Here is a 26,780-nt window from a genome sequence, read left to right as displayed (position 1 = left end):
ATCATTGTGACTTCATTTTCAATCCTTTGTTTTATATTATCTGCATTGTAAGTCTTGTTGTCAGCTTCCTTTATTTTTGACTCTACTTCTGAGCTATTTTCTTGAATCATTGTTAAATCATTTTCAATTCTTTGTATTTTATTATCCAAATTATAAATCTTATGATCAACTTCCTTCATTTAAGACTCTATTTCTAAATTAATCTCTTTATCCATCTTTATCATTGCGTCTAAGAAATTTATCATATGTTGCTTGAATTTATCATACTTTTGTTGAACCAACTCTTTAATTTCCTGTCTAAATTTTTCAAGATTCTGGTTCACAATCTCATCATGTCTTGCCATCTCCTCCAGAACAAATTGCGTTAGATCTTTAAAGCCACTCCTCTGCATCTGCAAGCTCAAAACTTGTTCATGTGGTTTATAAATGGGGGAGCCCCCCCCCCAGCTTGGTTGTCTCGCTTTGTCAGTTTTAACGCCATCCTGCCACACAAGCAGATTTTTTTTCCCTTTAAAGAAGAAAACTTCTCTCCAAACAATATCAATATCAAGTCTCTAAGAAGGAAGAAGCATGAAATAGGAATTTTTCTCTTCACTTCTAACCAGCGCTGTTGTCTCAATTACTTTGTAACATATTGAACTAGTCAAACGGAAGGACTTTCACTTTCGGCTTTCTTCTCAAGCCTCAGCCAGTCGCCATTTTAAACTTTCTTTTTTCCCCCCTTCCACTCTTCTTTACTTTTAAAGTCAGTCTTAGGGTTATTGGAAATACTTGCAATTTAGGGTCCCAGGTCCGGATTTCATCCTACTTGTTCAGAGAATCTGTTAGTTTTCGTTAGTTGGTCTGGTCCCATCGCCTGGCTCTGCAAAGCGCAGAGTTCTCCCGAAGCCCGGAGCAGCGGCGAGCGAAAATAGGGAGCCTCATCCTGCTTCCTCCCCAGAGACTAATAACAATTATTAATTCGGTAGAAAAGCGAGAAATCAGACTGTATAATTACTAGGAATAAATTATACATCTCTTGATTCAATTTTTGAAAATATTCACCACTTAATCCACATTTCAATAATTGTTCAGTAGTTATTTACTGCTTTCTCTTATTTAACTAGCTGCCTATAAGAGGATCTCTCCTCTTATTCCATGATGCTATTTTTTAAATCAGTGTTTTCGAAAAGCGTTTTGAAAGTCCAAGCAAGCAAGCACACTTCATGAGTGTGCTTCATATTTCAAAAAATTCCAAGAAATTAGCAAGGTTGACTCAGCCTTCCATCCTTCCAAGGGGGGTAAAATGAGGACCCAGATTGTTGGGGACAATATGCTGAGGGCTGTAAAAGCACTGTGAAGCAGTATATAAATCTCAGTGCTATTGCTATTTTTGCTAATCCCAATTCATTCTTAGCAGAAGCCATGGTAATTCTTCTACATTGGTATTTTTTTGCTATATGCCCATTAATTTTATAGAAACTAATGGTTTTATAGTTTACTTTAAAGTGATATTTAAAGTACCAGTATTCGTTTCCATTTTTTAAAATCAGATTTCAGTGGACACCTAGGCAGATCTTAGGGTTATTATATACTTTCTGTTAAAAGATCAGTGGTTCTTTTATTTTAATAATTTAAGAATTCTCACATGATACCACATGGTCTAGCATTTTTAAGATCTTATCCCCATTGTTACACTTAATTCCTTGGATTTGTTTCAAGAAACTGTTCAGAAAAAATATCTGCTTGCTTCTATTTTCCTTTCCAACAGCTGAGCAGGCTTTCTAGATAGTTACATGTTTGTGATGCATTTTTAATTGTTCAGTCTTTGGGTTTCTTTAAAAAAAATAAATTTAGATCTGTTCTCATCTGCACACAATATGCTAATGATACTCAACTTTACATCTCCATCCTGGTGACCCAAATGATGCTCCCTTCTTGCAGTGCTTGGAGGCTGTGGGGGTCTGCATGGGTACAGACTTTGGCTGAATCTGGTTCCAAGTGGCTTTGGGTACACGGAGCTTCGGGATCCAGGATTTTAACATCTTTAGTTCTGGATGGATGTAGTTGCACTGCCCCAGACAGACCTTCTGCACAACTTGAGGGTTCTCCTGAACTTGTGACTCCTGTCAACAAGCAGGTGGCAGTCATGGCCAGAACAGCTTTTTGCAACTTTGTGTTGTGCACCAGTTGCAACTCTTCCTGGATCAGGAATCCTTATACTAAAGCCCTGGTCATCTCATGCTTAGACTATTGCAATGCGCTTTAGATCGGGCTACCCTTGAAGAGTATCCAGAAGGTAAAGCTGGTGCAGAATGCAATGGTGCAGACAGTTCTTAGAGCCCCTAGGGTGGCCCATGTTACTCCATTGTCCTATGAACTATACTGGTTGTCAGTTTGCTTCCAAATCCAATTCAAGGTGTTAGTTATCACCTTTAAAACCCTTCATGGTATGGATCCAGGTTATCTGAGGAATTATCTCACCCCAATGGGATTGGCCTGTGCTAGCATAAGGAGCATACTGTAGACCCTGTTGGTCAACGAATTCCAGATGAGGTCTAGGAAAAGAGGCTTTTCTGCTGTGGCTCCTGCCTTTTGGAATATTGTGCTTCCAGAGGTGACAGCCATATCCATCCATCTGGCCTTCCAAAAGAACCTGAAGACCTGGCTTTGCCAACTGACCTGGGACCACAATGGAAGCACATTATTCTGGAGGTGGTTAACCAACTATGATAAAAACCACACCTCCCTGTCATATCATCTTGCTCCCTTCCTACCCATCTTTGTCAATTTTAAACTAAATTAATGCTGCTATTTATTGTTTTAATAGGTTTTAATGGTTTTTAATGACTGTAGGCAGCCTAGAGTCACCTCCAGGCAAGATGGGCATATAAAATGGATAGACGGATGTGTGGCTTTTTTTGAGTAATTAAATGATCATATAAAAATAGACCAGAGATTTTTTTAATCTGCAGATAAAACATGGATTTTTTTAGGCTCTACTATTTAACAAATTGGAAGCAGCAAGTAGAATATTTCCCCCTAGAATAGAAATAGGAAATAAAATAACATTTCAATTTTACATTAACTTCATTAATCTGTGAATAGGATAGAGATTTCAACCAGATGGAAGAATAGTAATGACAGAATAACTGTTCATCTAGATTCTAGAATATCTGAAGAAACATGAATATGACAAATTGGAATTCTTTATTTGTATTTACATCCCAAGCTTTGAATATCAGACTCCAAAATTCCAGCAGTTGAATCAATCTATCTATAATAACTCAGAAGCCTGAATAAATCTCCATTTGTAAAGCTTACTGTATTTATCTGCACAAGACAGATATCCCAACTATTCTGTCATAGTTCCATACCAGTTATATTGGGAATTTAAAATGCCTAACCAAAAATTAATTTTTATGGGGGCAACAACTGTATAACTCTTTGCAAATTAAAATCTTTAATAAAAACTGTGCCTGCCTGCATGTGAAGTGTTACATGTGCAACAAGGAAAAATGTTTAGTTCTGATCAGTTAGAACCAATATCCAACAAAACAGGTCTATGCTAATAAGTAGACTATCAAGTGCTGTGCATAGATTTTAAATACAGATTCAGCAACCATCAACCAAAAGTAATTTAGGCAACACTAATACTATTAAGCAAGCTAATTACATTCTTTTGAAGTATTATAGCGAGCTCTCTGATCTTACATGAAACTTCCTGCCATTTCTCAACTAAAGAGACAGATGAATATGTTGACTACTTTAGAATGTGGAGATCACTTGATTAAATTACTGTTTAAAACTTTGATGGTCATAGCCAAAGCCTAAGGAAATCACACATTAAGAGCAGATCATATTATATATAGTCATATAAATATTCACAGTACTGTATTGGAAATACAGTAATTTGCAATTATTCTTTTTGTAAAAATGTAATAGATCAGTTGTTTTTACAGCAGATTATTTATATTCACTATGTGATTTAAAATGAATTACATTAATCCCACTTTCAATCATATCTTTCACTGATTCAACTTTTTAAAATTTCTCAGATTTTCCAATGTTTTATCTACTAACACTGAAGCAAAAAAATAAAGCCAAATTCTACTACCTCCTCCACCAGGAAAAAAAAAACCCTATCCTAGTTTTATCATTACAGTTCAATAATTTTCTCTCATAACAAAAAATGAAGAAATTCTCATGCTTACTTGGAATCTTCTAATATAAGTACATGAGTAAATGAGAATACACCAATTTAATATAGTGGTTAAGATGTTGGCCTAGAAACCAGGAGACTCTCTTCTAGTTCTGCTTTAGGCACGAAAGCTGGCTAGGTGACTTTTGGCCAGTCGTTCTCTCAGTCCAGCCCACTTCACAGGGTTGTTTTTATGGTAAGGTGACCAGATGTCCCACTTTTGGCGGGACAGTCCCGCTTTTGAACAATTTGTCCCGCGTCCCGTGGCGTTTTAAAAAAAGTCCCGATTTTTAGAAAGAATGCAAGGCGCAGTGGTGGGTTGCTCCCGGCTGCCTCCTGAGTCCCAGCTGATGGCTAGAGGAAAAAAAACTGTTTAAACTCTTGCCGCGGGGCTTCAAAGGGCCGCCCTACATCTGATCAGTGTTAAAAGAAAACAAATGAGTAGACCGATGCCTGCAAAAATAGAAAAAACAACCCCTTAAAGCTTCAGCATAGGTTAATTAGCACAAGTTGATTAGATCGGCTTCCCCATTCTCAAGCTGATTTGCTCTCAGCTGTTTTGCTCAGGGCTCTAGTTGCTAGCTGCAGAGTGCTGGAGATTTTTTCCCCCTAACTATGCTTTAAAAGCGAAACTGAAAGTAAAGAAGGGTCTTTGCTGCAACGTGGCAAAATGAGGCAGAGATAGATTTCTTTTTTTTTTCCTCACCAAAAAAGGTAGGTGCAAAACTGCAAACAATGGGAAATTTAGGGCAAAAAAGGAGAGTTCAAGATTTTAAAACACAAAAGAAAAAAAGCTCTATTTAACTAGGGAATTGTAATAATTGAGATACTATTAATTGTATATTGTGTTGAAAGCAGGAATGGTTAAGTTGTGGTTGGAGGAATATATGGGGGAAATTATTTGGTTTATTATTATTGACAAATATAATTAATTGATTTGTAAGAAATTGGATTGCATGGAAATAATTGGAATATTCATATTCATATTGATTAATGTACAAAAAAGATAGTTATATAACTAATTGATTTATATTAAAATGTTGAATTTGTATTAAACAACTGTATTACATAATTACATAATTAACCAATGTGAGGATGGATATAAAAATAGATGACAATGGGAAGGGGTATAATATAGAATAGAAGGGAAAAATTGAATTTGATTAAGATTAGAGATGAGGATGAAGGGTAATATTGGTTTTTTTTAAAAATAGATGAGGAATAAATATGGCAAAAAGGAAATATAGAAATTGTAAATTTAATTGAAATGACTAAACACTGTTTAAATTTGTGAACCAGCCAAATATTCTGTTCAAAGAAAATACATTGTATGTTTGTATGTGTGTTTCTAATTATTGCTATTTATTCATATTTGTTCTCTTTTATTCTTTAAAGTTTAACAATTCATTCTTTATCTTAATATCTTTATATTTGTTTGGGGTTGGCTTTCTTCCCTTTCATCTTTTTTTTTGTACAGCAATCTTTCTCCTCAAACCTACCACCTCTCTCTTTTCTTTCCTTCTTACTTTCTCTTCCTCCCCTCTTCTTCTCCTCCCTACTTCCTCTTCCTTTCTCCTTCTCCTCCTCTCTTCCTCCCTCTCTTACCCTCACTCCTCCTCTAATTTCCCTTCCCTTCCTTCATCTCTCTCTATTGCCGTATCCTTTTATGCATATGGACTACTCAGAGGGCTGAAAAAGTTATTTTTGACTGGTCTGGTCCTCACACTTTTGACCAGTCCTCGAACTTACGACTGTCCTCACATTTTACGTTTTTTGCCCTATCTTATCACTGTGGTGAAGAGAAGCAGTTGTGTAATGAGTGACATGGTTGTTAAGAATGCTGTACGGACATAAATGTGAGGATGGTCATAAGTGTGAGGACCAGTCAAAAGTGTGAAGACCTGTCAGAAATGACTTTTTTCTATACACATAGCCATGGCCACCCGGTCACATGACCAGCTAGCCACGCCCACCCAGTTACATGACCTCCAAGCCACGCCCACAAAATGGTGGGTGTCCCGCTTTACCAATGTTAAAATCTGGTCACCTTATTTTATGGGGAAAATAGGAGAAGGAAGGAGTATTATCTATGTTGGCTACCTTGAATTATTATAAAGTAATAAAGGGTGGATAAAAATCTAATAAATAAAATTAAATATCAATCACATTAAATTTAAATACTAATCAATTCAAATATCATTCTAAATGAGGAGTGTCAAATTGGCGGCCCATAGGCCAGATGCATCATGCACAGGCCATGCCACCCCACCTTTGCGAAGGGAAAAAATATTGCGATACGTCACATGATGGCAACATGACGCCGCAAGTTTTACACCTGTATTCTAAATTGTAAGTATCATTTTAAGAAGACTTTATTTCATAAACACTTCTCGTTTGAAAATGCAATAATCATATGAAAGCTGAAGCCTTGTGCTGAACAAAATTTGAATGGAAACCGAAAACAAATAAGCATCTCTTTGCTACTGCTCATCTAGAAGCTCAAAACAGCCTCTTAGCAATGATCTGCACATTGGTTTTCCATTATGTCTGAAAGCAGCTGCGCTCTTATTCATTAAATGCAATGTTTATAGTTAAAATAATAAAATTACCATTTCAGTACTGATAGTTAGAATCTTCCTATACATATATAATAAAACACAGTGATATTTCCACATGTTGACTGAATGAGCGTCAGGTTTCAAGACTAAACACGAACTCACATTTGATCCTAGGTGTAAAAGAAGGCCATTAGAGGAAAAAAAAATCTCTATGGCAAAATCCATCTGAAGCAAAAAATACTTTATCAAGATTAAAACATCTTCTCTTGAATCTATCCAATGATAATATATCTTTATGTTATATTTCACATAAGTTATAATAAAAATCAACTCAAATCTTAGAATATTTTGAATAAATGAGGGAAGAAATAGCCATAGTCAAATAAATGATTAATGAGGATAATAATATATAGATATATAATAGGTCGATGATATGAGAATTTAGGTAAACTGTAAATTGTAAGCTATGAATTTGGTGAATGATGCACAAAAGATTTGTAACCAACTGACACACTGTTTGCAATTGAAGATGGTTTTATGTATGTTTTAAAAAAAAAATTCAAAAAATAAAAAAAGAGTAAAACACTTGATTTCTTTTTACATAGGTAATTGGTACAAAAATACCAAGCATCTGGACAGATTATGAAGACATAAGAATACATATATCACAGTAAACCCAAATCTAAATACAGAAAGTAACTGTCACAACTTCCTCCAAGGAAATCTATGTTTCTGCCTTGAACTCTGGAGAAAAGGATAGATATGAAATTGATACATCAATATGTATCCTATTCCAAAAGTGAAAATTGTTCCATTAAAAATTGATAAGCCTTGGAAGTACCCTCTTGGTCTCACAATAGCTTAAGTCAGTGATGGCTAACCTTTTTGCCATCGCGTGCCAGGAGAGGGGGTGGGTGGGGGAGGCTTGCACATGCGTGTGCCCACACCCATAATTCTATGTGCCCTGCCCTGTGCACGCAACACACCCACCCACCCACGCTCCTGGCACATGATGGCCCAGTAGGCCCGTTTTTCTTTCTTACCTGGCTCCAGATCCTCTCTATGTATCTGCAGAGGGCGAAAACAGCCTTTCCCACTCCCTCGGAGGCCTTCTGGAGGCCTGAAAGGGCCCATTTCCCAACTTCCAGTGGGACAGGAAGTGACATTTTTTGCTGTCCCCAGCCTCTAGAGCCTCTCTAGGAGTCTCTGGAGGCTGGGGACAGCAAAAAATGTCACTTCCTGTCCCACTGGAAGTTGGGAAATGGGCCCTTTCAGGCCTCCAGAAGGCCTCCGAGGGAGTGGGAAAGGCTGTTTTCACCCTCTGCAGATACAGAGAGGATCTGAAGCCAGGTAAGAAAGAAAAATGGGCCTTCCCCACTCCCCTCAGGCCCTCCAGAGGCAGGAAACAGCCTGTTTCCCTACTTCTGGTGGGCCCAGAAGGCCCCAAAATCAGCTGGCCGGCACGCACATGCGCGCCAGAGCTGAGCTGCTATGCCCACTGATATGGCTACGTGTACCACCTGTGGCACGCGTGCCATAGGTTCGCCATCACGGGCTTAAGTCATCTATCCTATTCATATTATGGCTATCTGCTTTAACTAGCCTGAGTATGTAGCTGTAAACTTCAGCCATCAATACTGAGGACCTCAGGTACCAATGCTGAGAAGATGAGTATTTCTGAAGCTCATCAGAAGTAAGCACAGGACCTGTGGATGGTGGGGCCCTAAAGTTCCCAGTCCTGGAAGGCCCCAGCCACCATTCCTTTGCTCCACCTTCTGGGGCCCATTTCTTCCAGTGGAGAGAGAGACGAATATCACATTGATATTCTGCCTTGAACTCTGGAGAAAAGGATAGATATAAGTTTGATACATCAATATGTATCCTATCCCAAAAGTGAAAATTGTTCCATTAAAAAATATGGAGAGCACACCAAGGTGTTGGAGGACCTCAGCCTCTTTTTAGCCTCCCTCCAGGAACAAACCAGTTCCCAGCAGGCGGAGGGGGAGCTGCTGGCTGTGCGACAAAGAGGAAGGCCTGTGAAAGAATACATACGAGAGTTCCGTCGTCTGGCAGGCAAGGTATGGTGTTGATAGTACACCATTTCAGGGAGGGGTTAGACCGGACCTATGGCAGGCTTGCCTATGCCAGGGGTTGCCTTCCCGCCTGACTGCTTGGTACCAGGCTGCTACGGAATTAGGGGTGGAGTTCAGGGAGGACCAGTCGAAGGGGCCAGTCTGGGATCAGAAAGCCCCGTTCCGTCCTACTGGCTTCACTTCAAGAAGCTAACCCACGGCTATAAAGCCCCAACCGATAGTGGAACCAAGCCTGCCTGCGCCAGCTAGGCCACCCCTGATCTGCTTCAGATGCGGAAACCGGGCCATCGAGCAGCTGAATGCATGGAACCTGGGCAGAAAAAAGCAGAAGGAACCCGCAGTGTATGGCAGGGGATGGCCAGGAAAAGTATCAAGACCACGCCAGAAAAATTACGGAGGGCTCAACAGGCTGTACTCGTGACCCAGGCGATGTGATGCTAAACCCAACTGAAGGACCAAACAGCAGCAGCGAGGGGGAAGTGGAGACGAACCCAATGGTATGCCCATTAAGCCTTTCGTAATCCTGATCATGGTAGAGGCCCAGAGGTGGAGAAACTGTACCGCTTTAGTGGATACAGGGTGCACCCACTGCTTGATAAGCGCGGGGGTCTCCAAGAGTTTGGGGGTGGAACTCAGATGGCTGTCTCATCCCATAAGGTTCAAGCAGATGGACGGGTCGTTGCTAGGAGGTCAGCCAGCCACCCATGTTACGATTGAGGTGGTTTTGGAGATGGGTGCCCACCAGGAGACCGTGATTTGTGGTTGTACCAAAAATAAGTCTTGGGCCGGACTTCTGGTAGCTCCGCAAAATGCCGACGGAGCTCCTTTTAGGAGCTCCAGCCCCGTGACTCCGTATAGCCGCTAGAACAGCAAAAATTAGCTGTCTAGCGGCTTAAAAACTCTCCCCCAGGGAAAAGGGGGAGAGAAGAGCAGAAGGGTCTGGGTAGAGCTCCCCTAGACCCCCAGGCTTTTTTTTTTTTAGCCTGGGGTTTGCAGGGTGAGAGTTCCCTGAAAGCCCCTTAAGAGCTCCGGAACCGGGATGAGTCTGCTTAAAAATAAGCAGACCGAAGCGTCGCGATCACACCAGCAAAGTAACTAGAAAGATTATAAAGAATTTGGACTATGGATTTTGGATGCTGGCAGAGTTAATCCAGAAGACTAAAAATGCAAGTATTGTATGTTAACTCCGTTTAAAAAGGGAAAGATTGCGCCTTAGGGCGTGAAAACGAAATTTATAAGTGAAGTGAAAGTCCTTGTTAACATCAGTAACATTGGTAAAGCTATCAGGTTATTCAAGAAAAAGATTTAAAGTGGAAGTGGAATGGAAAAGACTGTGGTATTGATTTTAACTAACTTACATCCTTAATTTGCGTGGAAAATAATTGGATTTAATGACCTGATAGCCGAATTAATACAAACATAAAGAGACAATTGAAAAATGGCAGAAATTAAAGATGGATTATATGAGTCAGCAAATTTACAAGTGGTGACTGCGAAGGACTTAAAAGATTTTTTAAAATCTTTTACTGTTAAGACAGATAATTAAAAAAACTATTCAAGATTTTAAATTGGGGAATAATAATGACTTGCTGGCTGGAAAAGAGGAAGAAATTAATCAGGATAATGTGCCTTTGGAAGATAAAAGAGACATTGCTGGGGCTAAAATGGAGATTATTATATCGAACAGAGGTTCTGGAAGAGGCTTCCATTCAATTAATTGAGAAACAGCAAGAAGACTCTTTACTGAAGGTTGATAAATATTTTGACAAGTTTTGGCTCTATAGACAGAATCAATATATAAGGAACGAACTGATGGTCTACAAATGCAGGAAGAGTCGAAATGGGGGCTTCAAATTAAAGGAAACAACCCCAAGAAGAGAACGCATGCCAAAGACACATCAACTACAATCTCAAACCCAAAAATTTTTGAAAATAAAAGCAGAGGGAGGAGCAAAGCTGAAGAAGAAAGTATGATTGAAGGAGGACTGGAAAAAATATAGAAAGAAAGAATGACTGGTTATATTTTGGAGATTGTCTCATGATGTTAAAAGATTTAATTAAAGTTGGATAACTTCTGAATTTTATGGTAGTTTTAAAGTATTGAAGTTTAAAGGTGGATAACTTAAAATTTAATGGATAACTTTTTGAAAGTTTTGAAACTTATATTTTGGAGAATGTTCTGCTAATGTACTAAGAGATTTTAAAATGTTTAAAATAAGATTATGGTTTTTTTTTTTTTTTACAAATGTGAAATGTGATAAAAGGAAGGTTGAAGTGTAATTTTTAAAAGGGGAGTTAACAAGTGTGAGAGAGTTTTGAATTCTGTAATAGTTAGCATATTTTAGCTTATGTTTGTCAAATGCTATATCCTGTTTTTGCTCTGGGAAGTCGGGGGGGAATTGGGGAGGGGGGGTTGGGTGGGGATAAAATGATGTATGATAATTGTGTAGTGTTTGGTTGTTTGAATATAAAAAATAAAAAAACCTTTTGTCTTAAAAAAAAAAGTCTTGGGCCTAGCCTCGCTGGACAAGTGGGGCCCGCCCATTTGGTGGTGGTGGTGGGGTTGTAGACACCCTAGGATAGGTCTGGGGCCTATTCCACCAAGGCATGAAGAACAGCCTTGAGCCCCGACCGCAGACCAGGGTGCACTGGAGGCCATAGCCCAATCACAGGAGAACACAGAATTGGGCTATCCCGGGCTATATGCAGATCTGAAGGAGGTATTCAGTGATAAAGAATGTGACTCCTTGCCTCCCCACTGCCCCACTGATAGAGATAGAGATCCTCCCCGGGCTGTATTACCAAAACCCAAGATGTATTCCATGACCCCACCAGAGCTGAAGGAGGGCGTACATCGAAAAGAATCTGAAACGGGAGTTTATTCAGCCCACAAGATCCCAGCTGGCCGCACTTGTCCTATTCAGAGAGAAGATGGAGGCTTGCTATTATGTGTAGATTTCAAGGGAATTAATGCAGTATGCATGGAACACCTGTACCCCCTTCCGTTAATGAAAGATATGTTGACCTGATTGGCAGAGGGACAGGTGTTTACCAAATTGGATCTCAGAGAGGCATATTACAGGGTACGCATAAAAGCAGGGGACGATGGAAAACCACCTTTAATTGCCCCCTTGGTAGCTAACAGTTCAGAGTAATGCCCTTTGGCTTACAAGGCGCTCTGTGGTGTTCATGCAGTTTATCAATGAGGTTCTGCATGAACACCTGTACAACAAGGTATTAGTATATCTCAATGATATACTTATCTACATAAAGACCTTGGAGAAGCACATCCCTCTGGTACACTAGGTCTTAAAGAAACTGTTAGCCGCTCACTTGTATGTGAAACTATCCAAGTGTGAATTTCACTGGACTCAACTGTATTATCTAGGCTTCCTTATCTCACCAGATGGGGTGGAGATGGACCCCACTTTCAAAGCGGTGATAGATTGGCAAGAACCCAAAACTCAAAAGCAGTTTCAAAGCTTTCTGGGTTTCTCCAACTTCTACCGCAAGTTTATCCCATTGTTTGCCCAAGTGGCTCTACCATTCACTGACCTCCTAAAGACAAAACACCTCCTTAGGAAACCTCATCCAGGTTATCTGAAACAGTGGACTCTCGAGTGCCAGGAAGTGTTTGAGCGCCTAAAAGCACTGTTCGCGAAAGAACCAGTGCTCCAACACCCAGATCCGGCTAAGCCTTTTGTGGTGCAGGTTGACGCCAGTGATGTGGTGGTGGCTGCAGTCCTCCTACAAAGGAATGCAGAGGGGAGACTGCAGCCATGTGCATATACGTCACCAAATTTAATGGATACTGAGCATAACTGGCCAATCTGGGAGAAGGAGGCCTTTGCGGTTCTTTGGGCATTGGTAACATGGCAGCACTTCTTGGGGGATGCCTTTTGAAGTGTGGACAGACCACAAGCACCTGGAGACCCTCCAAACCCTCCGACAGCTGTCGCCAAAACAGGTGAGATGGGCACTTTATTTCAAGAGGTTTAATTTCACCTTAAAATACATACCAGCGGGAAAGAACTTCTTGTATTTCAGAATCAGAGACAAACTAAATATAAAAATAGCAGTAGTTCTAACAGTGATTGAAAAAAAGTGCCATTTTTGCAACAAAATTCAGCAACTGCTTTCACTTCCAAAAGAACACAATAAAAACATGAAGTGAACAGTTTCAATGATTGCCATAAAGAAAGTCCCAGAGTTTCCTTTTTGATCATTTTCCATATCACTTTTCTACCAAAAAGAGTTCTTGTAGAACAACAATTTAGAATGTTCTGTTAAGTTGCTTTAAAACTCAAAAATTTCTAATCATGCAATTGAATTATTTCAGTCAACAGCAGATTTGTATCCAATGCCAGTATGTAATTTGGTGCTATCTGAACAAATTTGGAGCACTAATTTCTTCCCTTTTCCACTGTAAATCATTCTCTACTTTTTTAAATTTCTGGTAAACCAGAGCTTACATCTGCAATTAAACTTGAAGATTACAAAAAAAAAAGAAAAAAAATACTGCAATACACAAAGAAAGGAGAAATTCAAGAACTCAAGTTTTTCTATGTTCAAATTATGAGGCTGCCCGCTTCCCTAACCATGAAGAAAGATTAAAAAATCATAACACATAAAAATCAAATGAAGTCCCATATAACAACAGGGCTAAGTCACATACCACAAATTAACAGTTGATGCAACTTCTTGACCCAGTGTGCCAAAAAGAACCAGGTCCAAATCTTTCTAAAGGCTAGCACTACTGGTGCCATCCATATTTTGGGGGGCATGATGTTCCATAGGGCAAAGACTGTAGTAAAATAATTGAGAAGGCGTGCTATCTGAGTGATGTAAAATGTTTGATAGATGAGTCTTGGAGCATGTCCAATCTTGTTGAGTAGACAGATAACTTGAGGTAGCCATTTCTTGGCCCTGTGCCATATATGGTTTTATGGGTGATCACCAGCACTTTGAATTGCACCCACAAGATCACTGGTAACTACTATGGCTTGTGCATTAGTGGGGTTATTCGTGGGGTTCTGTAACTACTCACACTAATGTGCTCTGGATCAGTTATAGCTTCTGATCTTCAAGGGCAGCCCCATGTGAAGCACACTGCAGCAATCCATATGAGAAGCAATCAAGCGATGATTAACTATGAAGAGTGCTTCCTGATCTAGAGAAGCAACCAAGTGATGAGTAACTATGAATAGTGTTTCCTGATCTAGGTATGGGCATAACTGGCGCACAAAATAAATTTGTATAAAAACCATTCTAGCCATCCTACTATTATCTCTTTGCGAGTTTAAGAGGATTTCCAAATTGCATACCAGTTATGCTATGAAAAAAATATGATCCCATCCAGTACTAACCTGAAAGATTTCCAGCACCAGTTCACAACTATCAATAATCTTCAGTCTTGCTAGGATTGAATTGGAAGTGTATTTCTACAGTCTATAATAGACACTGAGACAGAATCTTGATGGCATCACTTGGGCAGAATTTGATATAACTGAGTGTCATCAGCATACTACTGAAAATATCCAACCCTAGGCCACCAGATAATTTTGCCCAGTAGCTTCCTTAGTTATAAGATATATAGATTTATGAAACAAAAATTAACTCTTTCATTTTTCAAGTTCTCTTCTACAGGCTGTCGTTCACTTATAAGAGTTTGTTTAAAGTGACATGACCATTTTTCACTCTCATGATCATTGCAGCATCCCCATGGTCACATGATTTACATTTGGATGCTTGACAACTGATGCATATTTATAACCATTGCAGTGTCCCGGGGTCACGTGATCACCTTTTACAACCTTCTGACAAGCAAAGACAATTGGAAAGCCAGATTCACTTAACAACCATATTACTAACTTAACAACTTCAGTGATTCACTTGAGAAATGTGGCAAGAAAAGTCATAAAATAGGCAAAACTCACTTTAATAAATTTCTCTCTTAACAACATAAACTTCAGGCTCAATAAAGGTCGTAAGTTTTATAGAACAAAATGTCTAAAAAAAGAACTACAGACATACATACCAAAAAATCAACAACAAGACAATTAAAACATTTAAGATATATAAGATATATAATTCCAAAATCCATCTTGTTAAAAGAAATAAAGTGGCATATTTTTACAAATTCTACTTTCAGTTTATCCCGAGGTGAAATCCAGTAGGTTCTGGAGAACCGGTAGTGGGAATTTTGAGTAGTTCGGAGAACCAGCAAATACTACCTCTGGCTGGCCCCAGAGTGGGGTGGGAATGGAGATTTTGCAATATCCTTCCCCTGGAGTGTGGTGGGAATGGAGATTTTGCAGTATCCTTCCCCTGCCATGCTCACCAAGCCAAGCCATGCCCAAGCCATGCCCACAGGACTAGTAGTAAAAAAAATTGGATTTCACCACTGGTTTATCCGAATAGGGATGTAATAAATTATAGTTATAACATTGGTTTATTTTAAGATCTGAAATTCTATGTTGCTTTTTGCAGAAATAAATTGCAGAGATTTCTACACAATTAAATTGGGCCAATTTTATTTCTAAGTCACATTTAGAAAGTAAATAAAAGAAACAGAAACAGATAATAGCCAAAAACATTTAAATGAAAGAAATTCATTTACTTTTAAAATACATTGTTTGGTAAAGTACAAGACAGTATGAGAATCACAAAACAGTACAGCAATATATTTCACAAAAAAGCTTAAACTACTGCATAATTTAACTATCCCATTGAAGTTTCCAATTTCTAAAGAAATTGCTTTTCATAAAAAACTTCATAGCACCCACAATTATGCTTTTAAAGAACAAAATTGAAACATAGTATTATATTTTAAATATTTTATTAAATTATTACATAGCTGTTTCATTAAATAATTATTAAATGTGAGATAGTACATATATTACTCTATCTTAATAAGTTGTGATTTGGATGAGACAACAGATTTTATTATTGCTGTTGTTTTGTGCAAATCTAGATTTCCATTTTGCTCTGACACCTTGCTATATTTTAGACCTGAAGTGACCAACGCCAAGAATTTACCCAATAGATTTAAATTTGTAAAATATCCCCAACACCATTTGCATTCAGAACACAATTGCAGCTAACAGAAATCAAATTAGTACATTTACATTTTATTTAGATAGCCATACATTGTTTCAACTCTGTTGTTTAAATACTTGACAATATTTACATGTCTTTGGAAGAACTCGCTTTTCATTACCCCTTCTATTCAGTTACATGCTAGAAAGAAGGACTTCTCTGTTCATATCCTTCCGGACCAAAGCAAGTTAACACTGTTCTTTTTTTACTCCTATGCTGCCTTTGAGCAGACATCCTTTCAATGAATAGGTACGCTGTATCTAGCTGGTGGGAAAGCTGTGGGGAATAGCTAAAGAAGCAAAACGATTATTCCTGATCCTTGTCTGTTTTTACTGCAGTCTGCAAGGTCAGTAACAGTTTCCATTAATTCCTTTTCTACCAATAATTATATAAAGTATTATATAATCACAGACATGCTTGCTTGAAGAGTTTATGAGAAAATTTTATTCAGTTCAGAAACATTTCTGAGTGTGTTATGCAGGCAAATAGAGAATTCCCACAATGAAGGCTTGAGAAAATAATTTTAAAATATAGAGGCATATTAGACCTACAACAAAAGGGAAAAATTGGGATATAGATTTTGAAAACAGACACCTTAAAAAGTGCATTGCACCCATTATACCCGTGATGGCGAACTTATGGCACGCAGAGCCCTCTGCGGGCACGCCAGCCATTGTCCCAGCCCAGCAAGCATGCACACGCGCCTTCTGCTAGCCAGCTGGTCTGCAGGGAATGCACGTGTGCATGAACATGGGGGCAGGGCACATGCGCAGGGGGTGCAGGCGGCTTTCCAGGCTCAAAATAGGGGGCGGGGGGGCCTTACGCACCACCCGTGCCCCCATTTTGTGTTCCAGGTTGGTGCAGGCGGCTTTCCAGGCCCAAAACAGAGCGTGGGGTACACGCGCAGGGGGGAGCACGCATTGCATTTATGCGATAAATATAAAGAGTTCAGATAGAATGTTTAAAATAATCATCTAGTTTTTGCTTTATGAAAATGTAATTAAGATTGTTTATTTACAATATGAACTTTAAAGTAGAATTTTTAAAGGAACGTAAAAAAAAAAACCCTGCCTATTTTGGAAATACTTCAAATGCATCCACTATTCTCTTATTGTCTTATCTATTTTCTGCCAGATGCTTTGTGAAAACTAAGTAAAAATCAGCTAACTACATTCGTTTATCTTTAGTGGCATTTTGTTCTCTGAAAGTTTACAAAGAAATGCAATAACCATTATTCCATATCTCTTTGAAAAGTATAACCATCTCCAAGCTTGCCCTTTTAATTCTTTTTTATGTGCTCTAACAATATATTTATTAAAAATATTTATACCTCCCACAAATATTTATTCCAATTTCTTAATTAATCAATTCATTTATATTCTACTTCTATATTTAATAAGATCTTCATAGATTTTAAAAAGGGAAATGAAAAGCAATGTTTGGAAAATGAAGAGGACACACCAAAAGCTTTTCACTTTTTTACATAAAGGTTTGTTGTCATCATAAATAAGACCACTAAATCTCTTTTTAAAAAGGAAAACCTGCTATAAAAGTATACTGCCTTATAAAAGGTAGGAATTTTCTCCTTAACTAGTCTAGATTTTTTTTCTTTTTTCTGCAGGGTATAATACTTCAACTTTCAGGGCATACATTTCAACTATGTTTTAGTTCAGCATTTCCCAAATTAGTTTTTGGAGCTTTAGTGTTTCCCAGGAATGTAAGAGGTTTTCTATAGGGGAACCCAAATAATTGATTGCCTGGTTTCCTAGCAACTGGAAATTCTGAGTGGATGACTGACCAAATGAGATGGGGTATCATATGATTTTAACCTCCAAAGTGTTTTTCTTGATTTAACAGGCTGAAATTTTCCAAATGGTAGCTATTTTTATTTATTTTTGATTATTATTTTGTCTCAAAAAGGAGATACAGAAATCAATTTGATGCTCTGTGAAATATGAAGATTCAAATTGTTAACATTACTGTGAATATTAAGCAGATTTGTTATCAACAAAACTGAAACATTATTTCCATTAGAGAACTTTGCTGAAGAAATAAGTAGTCAACATAGAGCAATTTTTGTCTATAAAATAAAATGGTTTTTGCATCGTGAAATCTATATTTTTACTGACTCAGAATATCAACTTTTTAAAAATTATTACTATTTTTTTAAAAAAGATTTGTGCTACAGTATGACTATGGGTACAGTCTTGTCCCTCATTCAGACTATCAATTCACACCCCCTACAAGGAAGTTCGGGCCCTAATGTCAGATGTTCTATATGTATTCTGAAGCAGAGATTATGCTGGTGAATTAGAAAGAGATATACTCCACTTCTTACTTCTGCTAAAGCCAAGGAGTTTTGGGTTTTTTGTTTTTTTTTTAAATAAGGAGCAAACTTGGGAGCAACTCCACTGAAGCGTGGACCAAGACAGGGAAGAGATGAAACTTCATGACACCCAGTAGTTTCTGATAAATAGCGAGAACTTTCCAAGTAGTGGTGAGGTCCAAATGAACAAAGCAGAGCCACTGTTTTAGAATATTTATATTTTACAGAAATAGATAACATTAATCTCCAAAAAATTATACTGAGCTTTAATTAATGTTTTCTCCGTGGTACTTCAGTCTCATTGTCTCAGCTTTTTATTTGTCATTTCTCTGTATCAGTTATGGAATTGTTTTGATTCTCACTTCACGGGCATTCATAATTTTTTTTAATCACATTTTTCCTTTGGAGTTGCCTTATGATTTGTAATATACTGAGAACTTTTTTTTTTATTTTTAGCAGACCAGTACCTTCTTGTGAACTACTTAGAACACCGCATTAACTTTTGAATGTTTCTTTTTAATCAGTATTTTGTGATCTAGGCAGCTCTGAAATACCTTTACCCAATACTTATTTGCATTTTAATATTTAAAGCTTAAATTAATATTTACATTTTTTCCTTTTTTAAAATAAGGATTGTTTTTCTTCTTTTGTGAAAAGGCTTATGGCTCTAGAAACAATTCCTCTAAATTCAATGGCCAGGACCAATTTATATGTCTGTCCTTCTATCCAAGAAACTCTGGGTGGTAAACAAGCAATATATTTGTTTTATATTAAAACAAATCCTATCTAATACTGTATTGAGCTCAATATACAAAGCACTGAATACGCACACCCAAGACAGACTTCCCAGCCTAACTTCAACTTCCCAATGCCTAAAGAAAGAGCAAGGTCTTTACCACTTTGTAAAAGCTAATAGATTAGTAGCTGTCTGTATTGGGGAAAGGGGGGATGTCCAAAGAGCAGGCACCATAACAAATACATGCTACCAGGGATCAGCTAGATCAGTGGTCCCCAACCTTTTTATCGCCGCGGACCAATCAGCCTTTGATAATTTTACCGTGGCCCGCTGAGCGCGCGCAGGGGTGGGGGCTTTGGGCCACACGTGCGTACCTGTGCGGGGCTCTCTTCCCTGGAGCCTTTGCGCACGGCCCAGGAGCTTTTGCGCACGGCCCAGGAGCTTTTGCGCACGGCCCAGGAGCCTTTGCGCTGCAGCGTTCATGTCCCCCGGCCGCTGCGTGGCCCGGTGCCAGGTACTCCATGGCCCGGCACCGGTCCGCGGACCGGGGGTTGGGGACCACTGAGCTAGATGACTAGGAACCGTGGTAGCACAGTGGTCAGAATGCAGTATTGCAGGCCAGCTCTGCCCACAGTCTGAAGTTCGATCCTGACAGGGCTCGAGATTGACTCAGCCTTCCATCCTTCCGAGGTCAGTAAAATGAGGATTCAGATTGTTGGGGGCAATATGCTGACATTGTAAACTGCTGAGAGAATGCTGTAAAGCACTGTGCAGCAGTATATAAGGCTAAGTGCTATTGTTGTACTGAGGTACTATAGTATGCCCACTTTGCCAGATCAGGTGGAGCAGAGAGAAACCACTAGGCAGAGGTGTTCATACAAATAAAATGATCCCATGGATATACATAGGGCTTTACAGGAAATATCCAGCATTTTGAATTGCTTCTAGAAACCTACTGGGAGCCAATGCAGCTCACATAACAGCAGTATCATATAAGTATACCACAGTATGCCCAAAACTGCATGTATTGCTACATTTTTTAATTTATTTCTACTTTTAATAGTTACTAAGGTAGCACAGGATATGAAAATTCTGTCTTTCAGGTACACTGGATGCAGAGGCTCAATGCCCCTGGAACAGGAGTCAAAGTGGCAGCCCATGGGCCGGATGCGTCACGCCCACCCTGGCTCTGCAAAGGCAAACATCACGATACATCACGTGACGTGATCGAGTTTGACACCCATGCCCTGGAAGATAGCTGAGGGCAATGAGGACTATCAAACCACTACCCAAAGCAGAAGGCAGGATCAGGACATGGAAACAAGATGGTTTCTGAAAGGCCTTCAACTTTCCATTCTACAATCTCAGCTATCAATTACATACAGTCTAATAATATTTTTCAATATCACTTCATTTTTCTGAGTTACTATTTATTCAAAACTCCTGAATATTCTATTCAATTAAGTCTACTAATTTGCTTTAATTAATGTAACTTATTTTTATAGAACAAAAGCAAAATTTATACTCAGGTTTAGAGCAAAATTTCCTCCCTAAGGAAAATATTTTCACTTTATATACAGTAAATGCAGTTTTCTTGAATCTAATCTTCTTCAACTGCCTTATCTCCAATAAATATCTCCAATAAAGTTATATAGATAAGACAATTCGTATATAATGATAGGTAGTTCCAATATGACAGTGAGTTTTAAATCTTCTGATTGTATTTTTAAAAAATAACTGCACCAGTGATTCTCAACCTGTGGGCCGCAGACTCCTGGATGCTGCAATGTCATCACAGGAGGTCCGCGAAGGCTTGAAGAGATCTTATGATTTAAATCTTGAGTTAAGTCTTGGGGGTCCAGGCCATGGTCTGTGGTGACAAAAGATATTTAAAGGGGGTCTGGTGAAAAAAAGGTTGAGAATCACTGTTCTACAGTGTTGAAAATTAATATCAAAAGGAATATCTTCAATATTCTGTAATATTTTAGGAAATCTCTAGTCACAAAATACTTCAAATCCCCAATTAGAGTTTTCATTATTTCTTTAGAAATTTAATATGCTGTCTTTTCACACAGCATTAGTAAATTTTAATCTTTAAGCATGCATCTCAGTTAATGTATAAAAGCTTCATTCTTCATACTTTATTAAACCTGAGCAAACCATTCCTGATGGCTTAAAAGATCAAATAAAAATCAAACCTTCCACAATTATAATTAAGTAGTAAGAATGGTTTTATCAGACAGGTAATATTTTTATTCTAAATATCCTTCTTCACTGAAATTAAAAAAGGAATTTAGCTATTCCAGTTCTTGACCCAATTAGATTGGTTTTAGTGGCAATCTTACATTATTATTAGCTTTGTTTGTTGCCCATCTTGCTTCAAAGCAATTCAAATTTAAGAGATCCAATCTTACTCTATTCCATTTAGGAGCTTTATGCTAAAGGAGATCTACTGATAGCAACTTCTAAAAATGGAACTGGGCTCATGGATAAGCAGAACCAACTCGGTAAATATTTCAACTGTTGTATGATACAGTAAGTTACATTAAGCTAGTAGACAACACCAAGTAAAAGTTATTCTAGTTCTGCGGTAACTGATATAATCTTTTACAAATGGACTTTCTACATACACACTAAAAAAAACTTAGTAGCTGACCAAATATTTGCAGCCCAGATATGGTAACCCCAGCTGCATCTGCTTAAATTATATTTTAGATATGATACATTCACTTACCAAAACACAGTAATTTATTTTCTGATCATAGCACACTGTGGCTTTGAATATATACATGGTTGGGAGTAGCAATTCAAGAATTCTTATCTCATAAGACTATCTCTCTAATAATGTCTTCTTTTGCTTGTACACAGAAGGCATAGCAATCAGATCCTATTTGCCACAAGCCAACAGGTCCCAGCAAAAATACTAGAAATAAATCCAGTCTCTCACTAGCTAGCAAAACTAGGAATGAAAGATAAAGCTTAACTCAACTGGACATTTAATACAGAAATAGGAATTATTGCAAAAGTGCCAGACGCATGTGAAATGTGTCTCAGAGGCAGGTCTAAAGTGGGAAAGATGGAAGGAAAAGAAACAAGAAGAGCAAGCAGCAAGGTGGAGCGATTCAGTTACAGCAGCAATGAGTTCAAGGCTGGAAGAGCTGAAGAACCGGGGTAGGGATAGATCACCATGGATAAAATCTATGTATGTGGTTGTTAAGTCTCGACAACAACTGGAGGACAGGAGAACAACTTGACGGCACATAATCTTCCTCCTCAATTGAAAAAAGGCCAAGGGAAGCTCAAAGGATAGTATAACTCAAAACATGCTGGCTTGTTTTACGTCAAGGCAAGAGTTACTGATGGTGATAAAATTAAGAGTTACTGATGGTAATAAAATTACCGGTATATCCATCGAGTCACCAAAAAGTTGGAAGCGGCTGAACAACTGTATAGAATAACAGCGGATTTCAACTCTCTGGATTCCAGCTACTAACGGGACGGAAACTGTCTCTGGGCCGTAGCGGATTCAGAAAAGCTGAAAATCACGGTTACAAATCCCCAACATGCAACCGTGAAGTGGGCGCTACAAAGTCATTCATAGGAGCTACAGCAGAACCACAACGGAACGAATCGATGGAACTCATTTCTTGCGCGCGTTCATCTGGCAACCTAGATGAACGGCAACAATTTAGTAAACCACGGCAGACGTGTAACTCGGCCAAACGCAGCGTTACGGTAGACCCGATGGCAGAAAATAAAACATGGCAATAATTTAAAAAAATAAATAAAATAAAAACAAATCGGAAACTAAAGGGAAGGGGGTTCTACATCGCTTCTGGGCATACCGATTCAGAAGCCCACATAAATGGAAGGCCTGAGTCGCTGCGCTAAAGCCGCCCCCGCCCCCAGCCGAGGAGGGGGCGATGAAGCGAGAGGAGAAAACTTATCCCTCACCCCCCCACCCACCCTCCGGGCCGGGAACAGCCAACGACCACCCGCCCGACCACGTGTCCCCTCCCAAACACGGGCAGCGGTCCCTGAGGCGGCGCTTAGCACGGCGGCTCCTCCCCTTCCCCGCTCACCTCATGGAGGCTCGGCCCCTTCCCGCCCCGCCAGCGTGACTCCAGCGGCCAGGCCTTGGCGCCAAGCGCCGCCCGTGCGTGGGTGGGTGGGGGCGCGCGGCGCGACTCGGTGCAGCGGCGGGATCGGCAAATGTGGGTAAAGCGCCACCCCGAGTTCGGCCTGGAGCCGACTCGGCCCTTCAATCGCGCCGACCAGGGCTGGGAGCTGCCTTTCGTTCCATCTCTTCGGGCGCCCGGCGGTGTTTCCGGCGCACTCGCGACAACCTCGGCCCTACCCGCAACCTCGCCGCCGCCGGGGGCCCCCTGTCTTCCGCAGCTCACCTTGTGGCTCTGAGGCAGGCGGCGACCACGGATTTTCCTCCGCCAGGCCTGGAGTCTCGCTCGGGCTGCTGCTATCTGGCGTCGCTCATCGGTGTCCTCTTTTCAGTCGTCGCGGCGCTGCCCCGGGGCCTGCCTGTCCTGACTACGGCCCGGCAACATGCCGCCTGCTTCCCCCCTCTTTCCTCTGGCGCTGTGGGGGAAGCGGGCCCTTGTCCTTGTAGTCTCCCTCTTGGCAGGCCAGGCGGCGGTACAAGAGCCCTATTGTATTATTGACACTACTGCTGCCGCCACCACCACCACCGCCTCTCAGGCTCCGCCTCTTCCCCTTCCCTTCTCTCCCACCCTGCCGGCAGTGGCGGCGGATCGGCTCTTCTCTCGCGGTCGAGTCCGGTCGGGCTGCCTGGCACCTGCATAGCAAAACGCTCCGCCGCCCCCGGGTTTCTTAGCATCCCCCAGCAGCGCAAAGAAAACTTTCAGAGGCCCATTACCTGCTGTTGCTTTCCAAAGCTTGGGTAATCTTTGTTCTTAAATTCTATTTTTTTCCAACCTCAAATTGTTGGGGAAAATCGGTATATGCCCACTGTCCTCAGTACACTCTTGGGTTTTTTTTTTTATCACGTTCTACCCACCGCGTAAGTTGAAAATAAAATGCTTTCTTCCACCAGAGAAATTTTATCATACCTATGTACACGTTACAATTAATATAATGCAAAACAAAACTACTTTATATACATGGAAGCGGCTAACCTGAATAAATGCATTTGTTTTGCTGATAAATAGCAGTGGAATTCACCCAAAAATATTCAGGCAATTTTGGAAAGAATATGTACCATATGCCCAGCCAATCGTAGCTAGTATTTGAACGTAAGCATAGTTAGTCCTACACTAGTTACGGTATTATTTGGATGGTTGGGTGGCATGACGATTTTAATGTTACTGTGCCTGAGAAAGTGAAAAAAAATGCAAAAAAAGACATAGTGAACCTCCTGTGTAACATTGCTAAGAAAACTATGGATGCAGTCACCAGGAGTTGATCTTCGTTTGAGGTTATCTTTATGTAATTGACAAAGAAGTAGAAAAAAATGGTTAGAAAATCAATAAATCTACCTTCAATCTCTGAAGTCACATTTCATGAAAGGAATTTTAGGAAGAATCAGGATGAGTTGGAATAGAGCAAAAATTTACATGTCAACTAGCTAGGTCATTCACAATGGGAATAAGGGGAGGAAATCTTATTTCAATACAAACAATACAATTTTCTCTGTGACAATCATATCATTTCTACAATTAAATGGTGTGCAAACCATCGTTCTTATATAAAAAATGTTTCAGATGCTTTCAGTTATAAACCCATATAACCTTAATTTCATTACCAATTCAGATCTAGCATAGGTTTTAATGAAGTTTGTATGAAAATAACAAATCCAGAAAGTCTGAATAAACAAACCATTTAATATTGTAGCTGATATGCATTATCCTAATACTGATGAAAATATATTGAACAGCCTGATAGTCAATACTTGCACTTTTCTGTTAACACAAAACTTAGCACAGTTAGGGAAGCGCTATTATATCCCAATACAATACAGATTTTGCAAATCTGTGTGAGATGCTAGAATAGCTTGCAGCATGGTGCCAATTTCATAATCCCCATTTTGAACAAAAGTTACGACATGGAAAAGCTGCTGATTCAATTATTTGTAGAAAAGGAGACTCCTATGTATGAAGTCACTTCATGCATAAGGAATTTACAATAGCTGAATAATAAAAATACAGCAAATTTATCAACCTAATTTGGAAACTAGATAAAATTAATCCTGTTTGATGTATGGGCAATTAAACTGAAATAACACTATAGAATTCTGAAAATGAAATGAAACTGGTAGTGATGGAAGACTTTAAGTGAGGCAGAAAAACTATCCAGTATGTGCTTCTTTGGCTAGATACATAAAGCAAGACGACATTGGCAAATCACTTCCAAAAACACCAAGAATACCCTACTTTACCAGGAGTAAATATTGACTTGGACACATTCTCAAAGCCATGTGGATACTTATTGCAGTATTGTTTTTGTATTCAATATCCAAAGTTGTAGAACTTAATGTGGAAGAACCATTTTCAACCTAGCAAAATTCTCATGATTCTCAGCCATTCTGAGTGATGATTGATAAAGAAGAGCTAAAGCTGTTTTAACTACTTCCCCATATGGTAATTTTTATACTTTCATAAAATTGTATTTGCAGCTTGATAGCATACAACCAGTGTTCCTGATAAACACATAGTTCTATTCATCATACCATAGTGCTACTATTAGAGCAAATATACCATGTTGAGATCACTTTGATATAAAACATTTTACTAACCTAAATGTGAATGGAAGTTTAAATGCCAAAAGGAAACAGCCAGATCAAAGTAAAAGTCTACCTACTACAGCTTTCGCTACACTACTCATCTAGGAAACAGTATATATCCATGATGGCGAACCTATGGCACGCATGCCACAGGTGGCACCCGGAGCCATATTAGTGGGCACGCCAGCTCAGTGCGCGCCGGCCAGTTGATTTTCAGGCCTTCTGGGCCCACCAGAAGTAGGGAAACAGACTGTTTCCTGCCTCTGGAGGGCCTGGGGGCGGGGTGGGGAAGGCCCGTTTTTCTTTCTTACCTGGCTCCAGATCCTTTCTGTGTATCTGGGAACAGCAAAAACAACCTTTCCCACTCCCTTGGAGGCCCTACAGAGGCTGAAAGGGCCCATTTCCCCACTCCCGGTGGGGCAGGAAGTGACGTTTTTTCCTGTTCCCCAGCCTCCAGAGACTCCTAGAGAGGCTCCTACAGACTCCTAGAGAGGCTCCTACAGACTCCTAGAGAGGTTCTGGAGGCTGGGGACAGCAAAAAATGTTACTTCCTATCCTACCGGGAGTTGGGAAATGGGCCCTTTCAGCCTCCGTAGGGCCTCCAAGGGAGTGGGAAAGGCTGTTTTCGCTGTTCCCAGATACACAGAGGGGATCTGGAACCAGGTAAGAAAGAAAAACGGGCCTACCAGGCCATCATGTGCCAGGAGCGGGGGGGGAGGGGGTCACGCACACATGCGCGTGGGCACATGCGTGTGTGACCCTCCCCCCCCTCTCCTGGCACGCGATGGGAAAAAGGTTAGCCATCACTGGTATATATCCTCAAACAGGATATAAACATGGCAGTCATCTCCCAATCATATTTGCTGGTAAGTAAATTGTAGGACGATATATCACCAGCGTGAACTTATCTTCCATAAATCTAACCAATCTATTAAAGAAATATAAATTGGTTTCTAGTTAGGCACATGCAAAACAACTAGCTCAGACTGTCTTGTTTGAAGTTTAAAATACTCAACACATCCAGATCTAAAATAC

The 26,780-nt window shown here is 39.7% G+C and overlaps 1 protein-coding gene across 1 annotated transcript in view; it reads right to left on the bottom strand.

Annotated features, from left to right (window-relative positions):
- Positions 1–23,479, bottom strand: part of JADE3 (jade family PHD finger 3) — a 49,627-nt gene extending 26,148 nt beyond the window's left edge. The window contains exon 1 of the mRNA XM_070943401.1: positions 23,395–23,479. The gene's annotated coding sequence lies outside the window, so the exon portion shown is untranslated. The remainder of the gene's footprint in view (positions 1–23,394) is intronic.
- Between the last annotated feature and the right edge of the window lie 3,301 nt (positions 23,480–26,780).

This window comes from Pituophis catenifer, unplaced genomic scaffold, assembly GCF_029215685.1.
Source record: "Pituophis catenifer annectens isolate HBS135680 unplaced genomic scaffold, rPitCat1.0.hap2 SCAF_4, whole genome shotgun sequence".
NCBI lineage: Eukaryota > Metazoa > Chordata > Lepidosauria > Squamata > Colubridae > Pituophis > Pituophis catenifer.
The sequence above is the reverse complement of the archived record's forward strand: the minus strand, read 5'-3'. Positions and strand labels throughout refer to the sequence as shown.